An 18,856-nucleotide genomic window follows, 5' to 3' on the forward strand; every position below is an offset into this window, starting at 1 on the left:
CACGTGTCCTTACGCGCTTCCAAGCCGAGGCACCACTGGTGTGTGCCGCTGCACACTCGAGACGGGGCAGAAGCATCCCGTGTTCCCATCTCAGCCCTCCCGGTGACAGAACTGACCAAAGCCAGCCCCCAGGACCGCAGTGCAGGGTGAAGGATGGCCCGGAGCCGAGTCACACCTCGGTCTTCCACCCGCGGTCAAGCTACCTTTCAACGGGAGGACCAGGGGGGGGGCAGAGCTGGGGGCTCCGTGGGATATCTGGCTGAGGCCTTCTCCTGAGGATCCACCCCAGGAAGCCATCCTCCTGCTGACCCCTGGCTAGCCAGAGCTCAGTCACAGAGCCAAGTATAAGCAGCCTCAGGGCGTGGGAAACCAGCCTTCAGTGGAGCGCACTGCGCCCCATCAGACTGGAGTCCTACTACTCAGAAGGGGGACACGGGCGTCAGGCAAGTACTTGGCCAGGGACACTAAAGCTGAAACCCCCTGGGGGCCAGGAAAATGCTGCCACCCGCCGGTTCCTCCACCCACAAGCCCCCTCCCCACGCCCCAAGGGTCCTCTGGGGGGAGCCAGGAGGTACCACCCCAGGATGCTGCAGGTGACCTCAGACACGTCCTCGCCCCAGGTGAGCAACGTGGTCGACCTTTGTGCACATGCATCCAAAGACCACGGGGTCCACAACCTGCCCATTTACCCCAGGTGAGCAGACCCTCCCAGAATCCAGAAAGCTGACCCTGGACGCCGCGCCAGCAGGTGGAAGGCTTCTATACTGCTGTCCATCCGGTCAGCGATCAACGGTGCACAAAAGCACTGAGGGCCCACTTTCACCATGGACGGGCCCAAGCTCTGTGTCAGGCTCAGAAGGTGCCGGGGCTCAGGTCCTCCCGACTCCGAATCCGGGGATCTTTCCATCACCCCCAGTGGCTGAGGCGCAGCCCCGTGGACAGCCTTCATCAGTGACAATCTAGGTTCTTGTTCTAACAGAGACCGCGTCCCGGGGTCATGCGGCAGGGCTGGGCAGCTCAGCTCCACAGCACAGCACCTGGGTGCTTGGCCACCCTGACCTCTCACTCAGCCCCCCAGGGCAGGTGACTGGCCAACGCCCCTGTCCCCGCTGAGGGAATCCTTCCACGGAGGACTACCAGCTACACAGGGCACTTCCTTGGCACTCCATCAGGCACAGCATGGTGACAGGGCCACACCCACCTGGGACAGCTGGGATGCAAAGCCCTTCTGGGCACCAGCAGCGCATGGGGGACGGCACACTCCTCACAGGAGCTGGCGAAGGGACGCTGGGGACGATGTCTGCCGCACTTCCAGGCAGCACAAACAGGCACTCTGCTCCTCTGGGGGCCCTCGCCGTGGAGAGGGGCGGAGGGAAGTGGGGCCACCCCAGGCTGCCGCGGGCACAGAGCGTGGTAATTACAGGCTTCAAGAACAGTGACCAGCAGGGCTGGAAAGAGCACAAGGAAAACAGGAACCCGTGCTGACCCCGCCGCCCAGCTGCGTCTGCCCAGCTCCTGGCCGGGGGCGGGGGTCGCGCTCTTTTCCAGGACCCCTTTCCTTGGAGAGCTCAGGGTGGGCAGGCTTTGGGCCTCTTTGCCAAGATACCCACCCCGGCTCTGCCCTCAGGGCCCACATCCCCAGTGGGCAGGCGTCCTGATGGCCCCCAGATGATGGAGCTACTGACAAAAGCAGACAGCAAGCAGCCCACACGGGCCCGGGCACCTCTGCATTGCCCAGTTCACGATCAGCACAGGCAGAACCACACAGTGCGGCCTGGACGGTCCCTGTTTTGTCTCTTAAAACCACACTGTAGGTTCTCCAGCACCTCAGGACACACTGGCCCACCCCCAATGGCCAGCACCTGCCCTACTTGCCGAGGGCTTTCCTGGGCTGCCAGAGTCCTACGTTGCCAGGTCCACCTCCTAGTACCAGCCCAAAGCTATGACTCAGCAGGTGGCCTCCAAACGCTCCAGCTCCCTTGCCCAACAGATGGCAAAATCCTGAGCACACGCAGTGCCGGGGCCCAGAGCACCCAGTGGGATTAGCTCCCAGCAGCCCACTGGGGCCTGGACTGACCACACAGTTTTGGAAGCCCAGCTCCATTTTTTGCTCCATTTCCTGACTTTGCTAGTGGCATTTCCTGCAGTTTCCAAGTAAACTCCCCGAAGTCTCTCCCAGGATCCTCTTCTGATTGAGCCCACATAAGCCAGTTGCGAGGTCAGGCACGACCTGCCTGTGGGGTAGCCGGGCAGCCGGCACAGCGAAAAACAGGCTGGCTCTGGAGCCGGCCCACCCAGCTTGGACATGTGGAGGTGACCAAGGTGGCTAAGGGACAGCCCTGGACATGCGGAGGTGACCAAGGTGGCTAAGAGGCAGCCCTGGACATGCGGAGGTGACCAAGGTGGCTAAGGGACAGCCCTGGACATGCGGAGGTGACCAAGGTGGCTAAGGGGCAGACCTGGTCAAATGAGAACACCATTTTGTTTCCAGATCCACTGGCCAACTTTTCCCAGGATCCTCACAGATCCATGCTGAGGCCCTGAACTGCCTGGTTGGAGCACCACCTGCTGAAGCCATTCTGGGTCTCCCTTCCACACGGGCTGGCACACGGGCTGGCACAGGCCTGGCACACGGGCTGGCACACAGGCTGGCACACGGCCTGGCACACAGGCTGGCACAGGCCTGGCTTCCCCTCCACAGCCCCGCCTCCTGGCCCCTGGCCCCGGTTCTGGGCTCGGCTCTCGCGCCCTCATCCGGCTGTGACGCACTGTTCATTTGGGGCACAGATTCTCACAGGCTCATCTCCCATCAGCACCCAGTGTCACCAGATAGAAGCCACCTCAGCAGAAAGATGGCAGGCGACCCGGCTGACCCTCCAATACAGGGGCCAGCCCTCTCCTTGCTCCCCCCGGGGTGGTGTGCCATCCTGCCCTGCCTGCTGCCCCTCCGTGAGTGGACGCAGGCTGTGAGCAGGACGAGGACCGGCGTTGCCAGGCCCACCCCTCGAGGGACAGTGTGTGCGCCCACAGCCAGGTCCACAAGGCAGCAGGGACAGTGCAGAGGAAAAGCCAAGGCCAGTCCGTGAACCTGGGGCTTGACAGTTAGGCGTCTGGAAAGAGATGCTTCCCTGCAGCAAATGGTTAAATCTGGGCTCACTTAAAATACGTTTGTTAGTTGGTTGGTTCTATTAAATACATAGGGGGAGGGGGAGGGAGAGCGGCAGCCTAATCGTTCAAGGGGTGGACGCAGGTCCTGTGTGTGACCTGACCTGCAGTGGGGTGACCACCTTGTCCTGGTGTAGTACTAGGAATACCTCTCCCCAGGAATCTGCTTGCCCAGGGCCGATTGGGATGGTCGATCACCCCATCAGAAAACAAATGTGATTCTCAACCTGCTCTTTGAAAACACAAACCTCCTTCTCAGGCAGAATAAGCCACTCACCCACCACCATAGGGGGACCTGACTGCTTCCCACAGCCTCCTTTAAAGGGATCCCACTTCAGGAAGCCACAGGATGTCCCAGAGAAAGGATCAGAACTCGCACCAGAGGGTGAGCTTCTAGTAGTAGGGTGGGGGTGTAGCTCAAGGGTGCGGCACGCGGGAGGCCCGGGTGTGAGGACCCAGCACAGCCCCACTGATCAGGCACAGGCATGACTGGTCTATTCTTTCCTTCCACAGGAAATAGCCTCCACTCTTCTAGAAACCCACGGCCCTCTCCTCCGACCAGTTTCCTCTTTGGATAGACAGGGGATGGATAAATAAGTCTCTTCCCAAGAAAAACGACTCGAGCAAGATAAAAATCAAAACTAAATTGAAAACAAGGGCCGTTGGCTCGGCCTCAGTGGTGGGCACCACGATTCCCTGGTCCAGGCCTCTGTAGAGGTCCACCCTGGGCAAGGATGGACATGAGAGGCTGATCTCAGAGGTCATCTCCCCTGGAGAGCAGGGCATTAGATGAGGAGGAAGGACTCTGAAAAGTGTGCTAAAGGCCACCGTCTCTGCCGGGTGACCGAAGGCGAGCCCTCGGAAAATTCCGGGAAGGGAGAGACCAACTGCAGGTATCCCACCAGCGGGGCCAGAGGGCTGGGGTGTCTGCATGCCCAACACCCTTGTCACTTGGGGGTGTCAATCCCCAGCACTTCCGCAGCCAGAGTCCTCAGACAGGCCCTGGAGGAGCTGGCAGTGGGAAGTCAGACGGGCGGTGAGCGCCACAGGGGCAAGGATGAGGCTGGGGTTCCAGCAGCGCCCCCGGCATCTGCCCCGTGGCCAGCAACAGAACCACAGGCTGCCACGCTTAGCTCCTCATTGCTGCCCCAGGGCTTTGGAATTGCTCAAAGAAACCAGGGTCCAGATCAAGCAGACTCCTGATCCGTTCAGACATTCTGAACAGTCTAGAGGCCAGTCAAGGCTGTCTGTCTGCAGAATTCAGACTGTGAGCGGGCAGGGTGCACCCAGCTAGCTTAACCTCCTTCTGTAGGTGGGGAGGCCAAGGGGCAGAGGACAGTGACTTCCCTGGGGGGCACCCTGCAAGAGGGCTGGGACCACAAGGCCACAGGAGGCCCTGACCCAGTGCTCGACCTCCCCAGCGAAGCTCTCTCCACTGGGCACCCTAATGGGCAGGAGCCTCGTGGGGTCCTGCTTTGCTCACGGCAGAAGTCCTTCTGTCCATCACGACACTTATTTTCATGGTGCTGGGGTGGGACCCAGTCCCCCATGTGTTAAGCACATGGTCCACCACTAAGCCACACCCTGGCCCCGTAAGATTTCACCTCACTCAAAACTGGATTCAGTACTACGCTTAACTTAACAAAAAGTGACACAGCACTTATTTTATCCTGAGCATCCTTCTGAGGTGCCTCAGAAGCATGGGCCTCCCTGGAGGTACTGAGAGTTCATCCCACAGCACCTGATAAAGTGAATACCACAATAAAGTGACTGGCAGGTGTTCTGGGGTCTCTCAGCACATATAAAAGTCATACTGACACTGTGCCCTAGCCTATTAAGTGCACCGTGGCATTATGCATAAAAGATGCCATACGAACCTTATTTTAAAAACATGTGATTGCTAAAAATGCTACTGAACCTCTGAGGCTGCAGGGAGACCTCAGCTCTTTGTGGGCAGAGGGTCCTGCCTCCAGGCGGATGGCCACTGACAGATGGGCAGAGCTTGCCCTCTCTGTGGCATACAGTGCCGTGCACCCCTGGGTGGACTTCTTTCCAAACTGGGGCCGACCTCTCAGATCTGCTGCTTTTTCGGCTAAGTCCCTGTCCTATTCTAAGTCCTTGTCATCGTCTGAGCAGGCTCCCCACGCAAGAAACTGCCGCAAGAAGCAACTCCTCGTCCGTTACAGTTTCGCGCCCTGGGCTCCAGCGCTGACTGCAGTCCTCCTGTGTCCAACTCTGCGGGGACTTCCCGCACCCATGCCTGGAAACTCGAGGTCACCCAGCAGGGGTGGACCCAGTTCTTCCAAGCTGTCACCTATGCTGTCGGTTGTGACCTGCTCCTGCGTATCACAAAGGTTCTGGGCGTCTCTGGAGCGGGGAATCCTCAGCTCTGCCAAGGTCCCCAGGGGAATCACTATCGATGATGACGACACCGTCGGACACGGACTTCTTCAATAACATGACCCGAGAGTTGAGATCACTCCTTTTCCACGGCGGCAGTACTGTCGGCAGACGTGTCATAATGTCACTGTGTCGGGCAGAGCTGGTGGGCGGGCGGCCAGGTGTGCGCTCAGCAAGCAGCAGCAGGTTTAAAGGATCTCTGAGCAACAGGTCTCCAGCCTGGGCTTCGATCTGCAGGGAACCGTGTGCATCCAGCCTGGCTTCATCGCTCCATTCCTGGAGCGCAGCAGACTAGGTTCAGTAGACTTCTAGGGGCCCCGGGATTTCTCAAATGGCAAAGGAGCACTAGCTTCAATGTCAAGTCATCAGCCACCCTGGCCCCTGAGGAGAGAGCCAGCCTGACCTCTGAAGCCAGGGAGGGGCTCCTCTCATAGAGAGTCCTGGACAGAGCCTGCCTCCAGGGCCAGGCTGCCTCCTGCGCATGGCAGCTCTGGATCTCCATGTTCCCTCCGTCACCTCCCTGGCTGGATCTCCCGGGCTCCCTCCGTCACCTCCAGGCTGGATCTCCTGAGCCTGCAGCAGCGAGTCCTGCAGCACCTGCTGCTTTACCTGCACTGTGTCCTAAGACGCTTCCTTCCGGCTTCCCAGAGCCAACCTCTGCTGGCTGGGGACGGCTCCTCTGCAGCTCCTCACAGAACTGGCGGAGCCAGGCCTGGCTCAGCGGAGGCCGTGGCTGGGGAACATCATGGTGGCCTGACTTCTGTGCACTCTCCACTTTCCACGCCAGCAACAGCCTGTTCTCCTCCTACCACCAGTGTGTTCACGGGGCAGTGCCCCTCCTCAGAAACCTTCCCCTGGGCTGGGAGATAGCTCAGCTGGTAGAGTGCTCGCCTTGCAAGCACAAGGCCCTGGGTTCCATCCCCAGCACCACAAAACAAAACAAAACAAAACAAAACAAACCTCCAGACACCTTCCCTTGAGTCTCCAACCTGGTACCTGGGGGCGCAGAGGACTGAGGTCTGGCTTTGACTTCCCACACTTCCTCCTCTCTAAGGTGCTTCACTTCTAGCTTAGGATTTAAGGAGAGAGAACACCGTAGAGGCCACTGTGAGGTTATTAATCAGCCCAATGGACAGGTCCTTGTGTCTCAGGGAACGGGGAGGCCCAAGGAGAGGGAGAGAGACCGGGTGTGGTTGGCCGAGTGGCCAGACACACATGGCTTAAGTTCACCACCTGACGTGGGCATGGTCTGTGCCACCAGGAAGCAATGACAATAGACATGCAGACCACAGGTCACCAGAGGAGGTACAAGGTAACGAGGAAGTGAGAACGGCTGTGGGGCTGCCAAACCAAGGCAGAGGCCCAGTGGGCACGTGCACAGGGCGTCCACAGCCCTTCCGCTGGTTAAACCTGCAGCATCTGCAGGGGTCCAAGGGATAACGACAGTAAATGGAGGCCGGCCTCCCAGCACGGTCACTGCCACACGTCAGAGTTTCGGAGGCTGGGGAGCCCCCACGGTCACCTGCCGCCAGCCTCGACCCTCCCATGTCTGAGCAGGCCACCTGGGGGCTGCCAGCCGATCCCAGGGCTCTGTGCAAGGCAGGGCCGAATTCAGTGATGAGGCTCAGGAGTCGCCTCCCCCAGGCAAGCCAGCAGTCGAAGACCGAGGAACAGCAGGTGGCATTACCACGACGAGCCACGGACAAGGAAAAGGCAGCCACGTGGACACACTCCAAAAAGAGACACGTGCCCAGCTTCCCGTCAGGCGGAGTTGGTAAGGAAGCTGTGGGTACAAGAGGCGCCCCGATCTCCCGGGAACCTCGGCGAGGGGAGCGGGTGGCCTGGCCCTGGGCCTACGGCCGGAGGCACGCCCCCAAAGCAGCCGCAGCCCTGCCTGCTGTCACTGTGTGGTGACAGCACCACTGCGTGGCAGGAACGCTCGCCCACACACCCTCGGCTTAAACAGCCTCCGCTGGTACGGTTTCACGGCTTTCCTGAGGGGTTTCAGTCCACCCTCCCAAACGTCGTCCAGCTCCACCAGCAAGTCCACTCCTGACCAGTCCCACCAGGAGCCCGGCTTGCTGCTCCTGTTTGCGGGACCCTCTGGCCAGCAGTGACCTGTGCCGCACTCCTGAGGCTGTTAGGCACAGCTCGGCTGCTGTTCCTCCTGGGATACAAACGGAACTAACTGAGCACAGCTGGAGCGAAGGTCCATGAGATGTCCTCGATTTCAGCCTCGCAGCCCCACCGGCATCGGGTTCCGATTCCAGCCTCGGCACATGGTTTCCATTAGTTTACCGGAATCTTGCTTTTCAGTTTGCACGCTGGACTGGATGCAATTAGTTCATCTGCGATGGCCTCAAATGCCCTTATCTTTTCCAAGTTATCAGAGAAACCACACTCTGCTGCTCGGAGCGTTGTCTACATGCTGGAAGATTATTTGATACAACATGTTACACCAAATACCATTTTTACGGCACAGCCAATAATTTTACAGAAACTTTCCACCTCCACACTACTGTTGAGGAAGCCCTTTCGAGTCCGTTTTATCTGGGATTTTTAGAAAACCGTTCCAGTGGGAGAGTGCAGGGTGCCCGGCAGTGTTGGTGTGTAACCAGATCCAGAGGTGGAGGACCTCGTGCCGCTGCCCGTGGACGCGTTAGGAGACGAGCTGACGTGCCTCTCGTCAGTCTGCTGCCGTGGTGTGCTGGAGCGTGGCCTCGCTGGCTCTCTCCGTCGGGGCCAGTGCCAGTCCTCCCCCAGCCTCTGCTCCCTCTGCAGAACCTGCTCCCGTTTAAACCCTGGCGAGGTGGGGCCAGCACTGCAGGCGAACCTTGCCCCCTGGAGCTCAGAGCACAAGGGCCCTTCTGCTCCTGTCATTTCTAATGGCCGACTTGATGGGATGGGCTTGATGGAAACCATCCTCAGCAGCGTCCCAGGTGGGTCCCCTTTGGAAAGGAGATGGGCCAGAAGCCTCTCCAGTGGGGAGAGGGGCCGAGCTGAAGCTGTGACTCTGGAGGCCCTGGGTGGACCCTGGCCTGCCACCGACCAGCCGTGTGTTACAAGCAGGTCCCCAAGTCGGCCGAGCCCGGGCTCCGCCTGGCACGCTGTGGGCTGTGCAGAGGCAGAGGAGGGGCCCCGGAAGTGATGGCAGTGCACAGCTCTCACAAGCTCCAGGCAGCGCTAGCAGCGGGCAGAGGGCTCCATCTCTAAGGAGGGTTATTCTGGTCATGGGCCCACCCCGAGACTCTGGGGTTGGGGCAGATGGCTGCTGAATCTCACTGGACGGTCGAAGGCCTGTGTCTTGCTTTCCCAAGTCTTCTCTGCGTCTTCCTCCTTCCTCCCTCCTGCTCAACCTGCCTGGAACTCCCCCTTTGTGCTACAGACCCGCAGGTCCCAGTCAGATCCCAGGCCACTGGTCCCTCCTCCTGCTGCATGGTGGCCAGGCGGAAGGCCCTGCCTGCCATCTGGAGTGGGCACTGGATGGGCTCACGCCCACTTCCTCTCCAGCTCTATGAGGCTTCTGGGAGACAGACGGGCTTGGGCTTTTGCTTCCTGTGTCCTGCACGGCACCCACACAGGACCAAGAGCCCCGGGGTCCTCCGATCCCGAGCTTCCTGCAGCGTGCCCCAACCTGCCCTGTGGCCTCACCCGGAGTCGGTTAGGAAGGCTCCTCCTGCCCCGCCGAGTCGCCCGACCAGCATCCCGTGCCCAGGCCGCTGGTGGGCACGAGCCTCAGGAAGCCCTGCTCTCCTGCCCAGCCTCTCCCGGACCACCGTCCCCACCCTCCCGCATGGGCTGTCATTTTCAGATCCACCTGCATAGGCTGCACTCATCTTGGACTTTAATACCTGACTGGCACTCTTTCTTAGCCTCAGACTGAGTGACGACATCGGTCGGTAAGGAGTCTGACAGGCAGAAAGGAACCTCACCCTTGACGAGATCTGAAGGTCTAGATGCAATTTTTTTTTTCCTGGTAGACATCCAAATAAATAGCCGTTAAAGTGACACGTTCCTCCATGTACCATTGGAACTGTGGGTCCCCGGCACGCCGACCACTTTAGTGCACGTGGCTCTGGGCCTTCAGAGCCGGGTCAGGAGACCCCCAGGTGCCAGCCCGTGTTCCTGAAGGGCTCCCACCAGCCCCCACGTTTGTCCTCAAAACAGACAGTGGGGTCTGTCCCTGCACTGCCCCTCGACGACCTGTCCAGTCACATTCCCTAATGGCTGAGCTCACCGGGCTCCCTCCCAAGTCAAGCAAAGTGGTGCGAGAAATGAGCACCAAGGCTGGGAGGCCCAGCCCCTGGGGCGACGTGGAGGCTCTGCTGCTCGCACAGAGTGTGAGGTTCCTACTTTGTCATTTGATCCTCACGGTGACATGGGAGGAGGCAATCTCATCGTCCCTCTCTCCATGGGGAAACTGAGGCAGGGTGAAGGCGCTTGCTCAGAGCACCCCTCAGTGAGCGAGCGTGGATCTGAAGCAGATCCTGTGGTGCTGGAAGGTCACTCGGGGCTGGGACAGCCCACCCTGGTCCACGAAGCCTGCGTGCAGACTGGTCCTGCTCCAGCCACCGGCAGGGACAGCCTCGGTTTCCTTGACCGTGCGAGGAGGGGCGGTTTTACAGCCAGAAGCCTGGTCCCGCTGGGCCGCGTACAGAGGTGGAAGCAGAGCCTAGTGAGAGGCAGTTAGGCCAGTGGGGTCACCTCCCTGGGAAGGAACTGATGCTGGTCCTGAGGACCAGTCCGGTCCTGTGAAAATGCGTTGTTTTAAAAAGGGCAAGACTGGACCCTGCCCCTTTCTCTGGCTTCCTGCCTGGACAGCTGGTCTCTCCCTCTCGAGCACATTCCCACCATGATGCCACGAGGTTCCACCACAGCCAGGGGAAGCCCACACCATGCTCCTGGACCTCCAGAACTTCAAGCTAAATAAACTTCTTTTCTTCGCATGGTACCCAGCCTTGGGTATGTTGTTATAGCAACAGAAAATAGAGTAATACAGGGTAAGAGTCCCTGTTCCTGGGGAGTGGGGCACATTCCATCAAAGAGTAGTCTAGAAAAGGCAAGCATCCATCACTGGTTCTGCTTTCTACTGAGTCTTTATGCCTGCACAAGACACCCGCAGGCAGCAGGAGTTGGATCCTCCTGTTAGAGCAAGCGCGTCTGTGTTTTTTTCAAATGTTTTTGTTTACGTATAAAACGTGCAATATAAACAAAACCTAAACGCACAACTCAGTAGTGACCACGGAGTGACTACCCCTGCAGCCATCACTGTTGCCCCAGGAAGGCCTGAGTATGGCCCTCCTGTCCATCAAACAGAGCCCACCTCTCAGGGGTGCAGGTCAGCGCTGCAGACCCTGGGGGCTGGGAACGCTCCGAGAGGCTGCCCTGGGCACGGTAGGATGGTCAGCCCTGCCCTCTGCCCACTAGGTTCTAGGAGCACCTGCTACTGGGAAACCAACGATCTCTCTGGACATCGAATAGTGTCCCTCGTGGGTAAAATCAGCCCTGGAGGAGGACCCGTGTGCTATTCTGTCCACTCAGGTAGTCACTCTCCTGATCGTGAGACTTCTGCCACCTGAGCATGTACCCCAAGCACTGTCATCCAAGTGTTCCTGGTGAAAGGAAATCCTTATCGATAATTTAATCTAGTAAATAGAGCCCCTGGGCATAGGCCCCTAAAATGGCCTTTACCGGTGAGGTGACCATGTGAGTGGTCGTCCAAACAGGAGGCACAGCCGTGAGCCAAGACCCACCTGGCTACCCAACTCAGTCACCCTACTTCTAAAGAGCTCTGCTGAGTGGCACATGATTGTCACACAAGTTACCTGTCCATCAAGTGACCGAGGACAAATAAAAGCAGCACATTCAGCTGGGTGTCATGGCACTGCCCATAGTCCCAGCAACTCAGGAGGCTGAGGCAGGAGGATTGCGAGCTAAAGGCCAGCCTCAGTAGTTTAGCCAGGTATATCCTGCAGTAGCGTCTCCCAAACTTCCTGATGGCAGCTCACTGCGACCCCAAAAGTACACGACCCCCCGCGTGGGGCTACCTCAGGGTCTCACGGAATGACAGGAGTCTTCACTCACGTACAGCGACACCACCGCCTTCGGTCTCTCTGTATGTTCTTTTAATACTGGTTGTGACTCACTGAATGGATCGTATGACCTTCATTCTGAAAGCACTGCTCTCTGAGATTAGGTTAGAAATTGATTTCACCAGGAAGGAGATACGGAACGACATGATAGTGTCAGTCAACCAGGATACTGAGGAAGATGGGTTTCGTCCCAAGATTTACTTAGTTTTTGTCAAGCACCCAACAACAGAAATAAACACTGTTTTACCACTTTTCTCTGACTTCCCAGGACTCAGATGAACCAGAGAAGGAGAAAAAAGTCTTAGCACATTAGAAATAAATTATAGTTACCAAAAAAGATATCCACCTTTCAAAACAAAATAAAAACCATATTGAGAGAGAGAGACAGACACTTAGATCCTGCTGATGAGCCGAGTTTCATTATCTACAGACTCAGACTGAAGCTAGTCATATCAGGAACCTCAGCAATAGCTGAGCAGGTAAGATCGAGCCTTTGTGATAAGGGCAGGTCTCTGGGGGCAGATCTCAAGGAGGGAGAGAGAGGGGAAGGAGACAGAGACAGGTCCCTGGCCTTTGCTTTGGTGTGCAGGAGAACTACGATGCTCTAGACAATGATCGCAGGGGGAAGGGGCCCTGGGCTGTCTCCTGTCCACCATATCCCTGTGTGTCTCTCCATTAGCCAAGACGTCCTTTTCATCTGCTCAGAAGCATAGCACAGCCTTCATTGAGTCTGCAGCATCTGACAGAGAACGGGGGTCTCAGGCTGGTGGAAACAGGCCCTGGCAGTAAATATCCAAGAAGCCGGGCTGTCTGCACACTCGGGAGCAGCTGTGAGGTTGACTGCCCCCACCATCCTCCAGCCAGCAGGGCCCAAGGACAACGGGTCTGCCTGTGGGAGGGGCCCATTAACTTTTCCTCCAGGAAGAGGGAAACGTATGGATTTCAAAACAGAGACGTGCGAGCAGGCACTTGCTCGCCCAGGGCGGGTATCTTCAGTGAACTTTCCCAGCAACACCGAACCTCACCATAACGAAACTGTCGGTAGATGTCTCCTTTTTCCAACCCTCATATCGTACCAAATACACGCCACCTGCATTACTGAATTTAAGCCAAGTGTTCAATACATACAGTTTCACAAAGAAATCATAAACTCTTCCTCTGCAAACATGCCTCGGAATGGCCTGATTCTTTGCCTTCTTCCAGTAAATACAAGCACTATTCCAAAGGCGTATGTTGTGTGTGTGTTATCTTTCATGACAGATTTTTCAGACACACAAAATAAAGGAACTGCAGGCACATCAATACACCCCCGCCTATTTGTGACATTTAACTCGGAGTTGAAAGTATATAAAGTGCTGTCCCTGTGCTGGCCACTCTGAAACATCATCTGATTCAGATTTATGAAAAAACATGTGAAGTAGCTATTCTATTATCCTTTTCTCCATCGTGGCTCTCACTCATGACCCTTTCTGGGGCTCTGTCCTGGCGAAGAGCCTGGCACATGAAATCAGACCCACCAAGCCGTAGATGCCTGGAGAGAGCTGGAGGAGTTACTTCGCCTCCCCTGGCTTGGTCACCCCTGGACTGTAACAATGCCCCAGAGCGCCTCCTGGGTGCAGAGTGGGCTGGCCACCTTGTTTGCAGCCCGCATGGCGCCCGGCTCCAGGTTAAGTGAGGTGAAGCTGCTTGTCTTCCCCTCCAGACATCTGGTTTGGAAGCTCCCAGGATCCGTTCCCTGTAGCACAGGAAAGGGCATGCCCAAGGCTGCCCCATCATCTGGTACCCATCCTCGGAACTGGCTGGTAAGTTTCTGGGGCCAACATGAGCTAACCCGGAGGGCTCAACCAGCTCTGTCAGCACTCCCCAAAGGGGCCACATTCCAGACACAGCCGTCTGGGTACCAGCAAACAGAGCCCGTCAGTCCGCAAAGTTCAGAGCAGTTGGCTCTGGTGTGTTTACAAGTCCTAGCAGATCCCAGGAATGCTCAGGATAAGTATTACCCCACCCAGAAGCTCCCAGCCCAACCCTCTCACATCTGGGAGGAAGCGGACACACAAAGGAGAGTGGAAGAGAGACCTCCTCTTGTGGCTGATCCCGGGCCCAGGGAAGATTTAAGCCAAGAGCTCTCCTTTTGTGAGCAGAGCAGACTGGTCGGGAATGTCTTTCAGGGCACAGGACAGCCAGTGCTGAGGGAGAGTTTTCCTCTAGTCCAAACGCAAGGGCACGTCTCGAGATAGGAGCTAAGTACCATCTTTATTTTCCTCTCTCCGGATGGAAATGAGAAGTGAAATACTCTGGAGAATAGACAGGGAGCGGTCCGCACGCACACATCGAGAGGGTTGGCTCTGACACGCCTATTTTAAAAGGGCGACCAAACCGAGCCCTTAGCATCCTCTGCTAACGCAGGGTGTCTCCCCACTCCTTTCAGCGCCTTCTGAACCCTCGGGCGGGCGGATCTGGGGTTCATCAGCCATGCCCTCTGCCTCCCACGAACGCGCAGCACCCGAGGCACATGGTCCCAGGCGGCGCGTCCGCAAACCCTCCAGCGCAACTCCTCCCACCCGCCCAACTTCCTGTCTCCCACCACCGAAGCGACCCGAGCGCCGAGCCAAGTGCCCCGGGACCGAGCCCCGAGCCGGGGCGGGGCTTCCCGCCAGCCGGAGCGCCGCGACCCGCACTCCGCCGGGCTCTCCGAACCTGCGCTCTGCCCGGGGAGCTCTGGGCTCCCGCCATGGCCGCGCTCGGGGCGCTCGCCCGCCTACCTGCTCCGCCGCCCCCTCTCTCCGGCGCGCGGGGCTGTCGCTGCCACTTTATTGTCTGCGCTGCGCTCCGCGCCGGACCCGGGCGCCGGGCTCCGCGCCAGTCCTGCAACTGCGCCGCGCGCCGCGCCTGCCCCGGCGGCTGCCGTCCTCTTCCCCCGGCGGCCGTGCGCCCGGGCTCCTGCTCCGCGCCTGGGCCACGCAGCCCGACTCCCCGGCTGGCGGCGCGGCCAGCGCCCGCCGCATGCCCGGCCCGGGCCGCGCTGGCCCGCGTCCTCGCTCTGACCCACGCTCGCAGCTGTGCCCGATCAGCCCTCCGCGGTGCTTCCTCCTTCCGCCCTGCCTGCTCCTCTGGCTGTCAGCCGGGCGCCCCGCTCTCCCCGGCTGCCCCCGCCGCCGCCTCTCCAGGGCTGGGGCGGCCGCTGCCAATGAGACTGTGGCGATGCGCCTCCGGCCCAGTCATTGTATCGGGAGGGGAGGGGACGGGAGGAGGGAGGGGGAGGGGGAGGAGGGAGGGGGCGCCCTGGGCCCCCGCCGCCCGGCTGCCGGCTGCGCTGGCCTTGCCCGACAGAGAAAGGCCCTGGGCCTGGGGCGCGTCGTCTGCCATCCAAGAGGAGGGGAGAGGGGGTCACCCGCTCGCGCCTCTCCGTCTCCGACTGCGGAAAGCTCTGGGAGGGACCGGAGGCTGCCTCCCAGGCTTTGAGCACCCCAGGACCTTAGAATAAAGGAACCAGGCACCTGGGGCTGCGGAAGGCGCAGATGTACCCGGGGGCACCGTGAGTTTGGCCAAATGACTTGACCTGACAAACCTGGCGCTTCTGCTCTTCTGAAAAGAAAGTGTGTGGGGGGTGCGCTCTGTACCGGGCGCTTGCGCATTCTGGTTCAGGAGAGCAGAACCGAGAAACTCCAGGCTCAGGTTAACTCAGAACAGCTGATAAACGACCCAGACATTACAGCTCGATCTGATGCTGAGTGAGGGGTCGCGAGTGGGAGCAGAAGGAAGTGGGGTCCCCCTCCAAGGTTTTCTCCATTACCTCCAAATGAGACCCAGGGGCCTCTGACCAGCCAGGAGAAAACGGTCCCAAAGGGCTTCTCAGGAGGGTCCCGGTTTGGAGGCCTTGATTCTCTACGAGTTAATTTGCTTTTCAAAGTAAATCCATTTTTTAAATAAAGTAATCATCTTGTGACTACACAATTATACAGCCGTGCATTCCGCTGACCTGTTTCATTGATGTGTCCAGTGTTGATATTCTAAAGAAACCAGTTTCTGTGCCCGAGTTTTGCCCTTCCTGTTCCTCCTCTCCCCTCCTCCTCCTCCCTTCTCTTCCTCTCCTCCTCCTCCTCTTTCCTCCTTCCCTCCTGCTCCTCCCTCCTCTTCCTCTCCTCCTCCCTTCTCTTCCTCTCCTCCCCCTCCTCCTCCCCCTCCTCCTTCTCCTCCTCCTCTTTCCTCCTTCCCTCCTGCTCCTCCCTCCTCTTCCTCTCCTCCTCCTCCTCCTCCTCTTTCCTCCTTCCCTCCTGCTCCTCCCTCCTCTTCCTCTCCTCCTCCTGGAGCAGATCACCAGCCCACAGAAGCAAGGAAGCAGGGGCTGCCTGGATGTCCAGGCCCTGTGTGACCACCGCTGAAGGCGGAAGCAGGTGGAAAGCCAGGTGTGAAGTGGGGACAGAGAGGTGGTGTGATGTGTGGTATCACAGGTGTCGTGGGAGGCTAATTAAATCTCCTGGTGTCGGACTCTTTGCTTTCAATTAAAGAGAATCTATTGGATAAAGAGCTAGCATTTATTGAGTGGTAATTACACCCACCGAGCTAAGTCAGCAAGCCTCCTGACGCCCGCTCATTTGCCTCTCCTAGAGAAGAGGAATGGCCTGCAAGGCCCTCACTGCCAAGGTCCACGAGGCTGTTTTGGCAGCTGGCATGGTAGTGATGGCTCATTCAATGTCAGTGGAGCTCATGGATCCCTCTCTTGCTGAGGAGGAGCCTGAGGCTCAAGAAGGCTCGTTGACCCACCCAAGAGATGCAACTAGAGACAATGCCTGTGTCTGAACTCCCTAACCTTTGCACCACACTGCCTATTTAACATCTGTAACTGCATAGCCCCCAGGCAGGGAGCGGTACAGAGCAGGGCTTGCTCAGCCTCACAAATGCACACAGTTCTGCTGGAGAGAAGATGAGCCCCCTGGCAGGGTCACTAGGGAAGCACTAGAGGCTGTAGGGTGAGGGTGGGCAGCGGAGAGTCGGATGGCACCGGCCGGTCATCTGACTAATGTTGGGTGAAGATCTATCTGACTAGTGTTGGGTGAAGATCTGGGGGAGAAACCAAACCTGGATGCAGCAGACGGCATGGAAAACACAAGGAAGGGACGTCAGTAAGTGTGATGGGGGCAATTGGACCAGTCCAGGAGAATTTTCTGTAAAATGTGGGCGATTTCACTGAATTTTGGTGGAGCAAGGAGGACTCTGGCTTTAAAATGGAGACTCCAGGGCTGCTCTATCTGGGTTGGAAGCCCAGGTTCCCTAATTACGCCAGCTCTGGAGGCCTCGTGTGCTGCTTCTGCTGAACAGGGATAATAATAATAACGCGACCTCACAGGGTTGTTGTAAGGACGGAATTAGCTCCTACCTGGAAATCATCTGAAATAGTGTCTGGCCCATGGCGGATTCTCAATAAGCATTAACTGCAGTATTAAATGCAGGGGTGGCTTTCTTTCCAACCTCAATCTTTTGATGAACAAATGTAATGAAATACCCCAAACAGCAAAATTAAAACCACAACCCCTAGTAGAGAATTATTAACTCTGACTCCATATTTCAGGGTTTCAAAAAAAACACTCAAAGAATTATATTAGAATCTCTGAGCATGGGGCTTGGGAACCAGGATTTTATTTTTTTCTTTTGTGGTGCTGGGGATTATGAACCCAGGGCTTTATCCTTGCAAGGCAAGCACCCTACCAACTGAGCTATACCTCCAGCCCCTAGGATTTTATTTTTTTAACTCCATGGATGAAATTAATATACAATCAAGACTGAGAATCGTGGAACGTCGCTCTCCATTGGAACCACCTGGAGCCCACCTTCGCTCTATGCTAGGCTCAATGGAGGAACCCCACCCAGAGGGAAAAGAATGCTCGCTTCCTCTACTTTATCACCTAACTCTTGGCTGCGCAGTTTTCAAAAACACTGCAACAAGTGAAATAAAGGAAATGGGTCCTGCCCTTTAGAAACTCAAATTTTAGTAGATCTGAGACAAACACACAGGGACAAAATGACAGCCAGGAGCTTTAAGGGGAAACAATTCCACCTGGAAACAGAATTTCCAGGTGAAAATCAGGCCTCCCTCGCCAACTGCTCTTTCCATAACAGAACGTTTCTGACGCAAGGCGGTGCTAAAAATCCCCTGGACCCTGGTTAAAGCCCTTTGCCTCCATTTTGCACAGTTAAAGGCAAGTGTTTGGGATGGTGACCCAAACCAGCTATTGTGTGTATATGAGCATTATAAACATTTTATTTTCCAAGCTAACATAATTTCATGTATTTCTTTTTGTTTTGGGATAACGGGGATTGAACTCAGGGGTACTCAATCACTGAGCCACAACCCCAGCCCTATTGTATTTTATTTAGAGACAGGGTCTCACTGAGTTGCTTAGTGCCTCACTTTTGCTGAGACTGGCTTTGAGCTCACGATCCTCCTGCCTCAGCCTCCCAACCTGCTGGGATTACAGGCGTGCAACACCGCGCCCAACTGTATTTGTGCAAAAGGTAGATGTAAGATCACAGGGTGAGTTTGGCAATACAAAATAATACCTAAGGCAGGAATGGAGCAGGGCCCACAATCGCCCCTTCAAGGCGTGCACCGTGGACTCTAAAAGGCATGTGCAAACACATCCAAGATCACCTGCCGTGTGGATGCGCTGTAATGCCTGTGCTCAAGCCAGCTAGGCTTCTGTGATTTGTTTTGTTTTACGTAGAGTTTTAAAAGCAGGGCCACCGAGAGGCCACATTATTCCCACGGCTGGAGGATCTCTTAATTTCAGCAAGCTGGTGCTTCCCAAAGATCCCAGCTGAGCACTCCAGGGTGGGATCCCGGCCTATTTGGTGGCTGAAGGCTCGCCAGGGGGCCGGTTTGCTGTTTCACAGGTGTGGCTGGAAGAAGGCACCGTTTTCTCCGCTGCACGTGAGGAAGGCTGACCTCCCCAGGGAGGCGGGCGACTCACCGGCTGGCGTTACCTCTTAAGCAGCGCGACGGCCTGATCCCAGTCTGTCTGCCACCGGACGGAGGTCCTGCCGGCCCTGGCCACCCGCGCCTAGCCTCAGGCTTGTCGGCCACTTCTGTGTTGAATGCAGTGACTGTGGCAGACCTCGCTGATTTCTGAGGACTGGAGAGGGGCTTGAGCGGAAGTCATGTCACAATGGAAATCACATCACAGTGGTGGCTGCCCATGGAC

Source organism: Sciurus vulgaris (assembly GCF_902686455.1).
Source record: "Sciurus vulgaris genome assembly, chromosome: 19".
Taxonomy (NCBI): domain Eukaryota; kingdom Metazoa; phylum Chordata; class Mammalia; order Rodentia; family Sciuridae; genus Sciurus; species Sciurus vulgaris.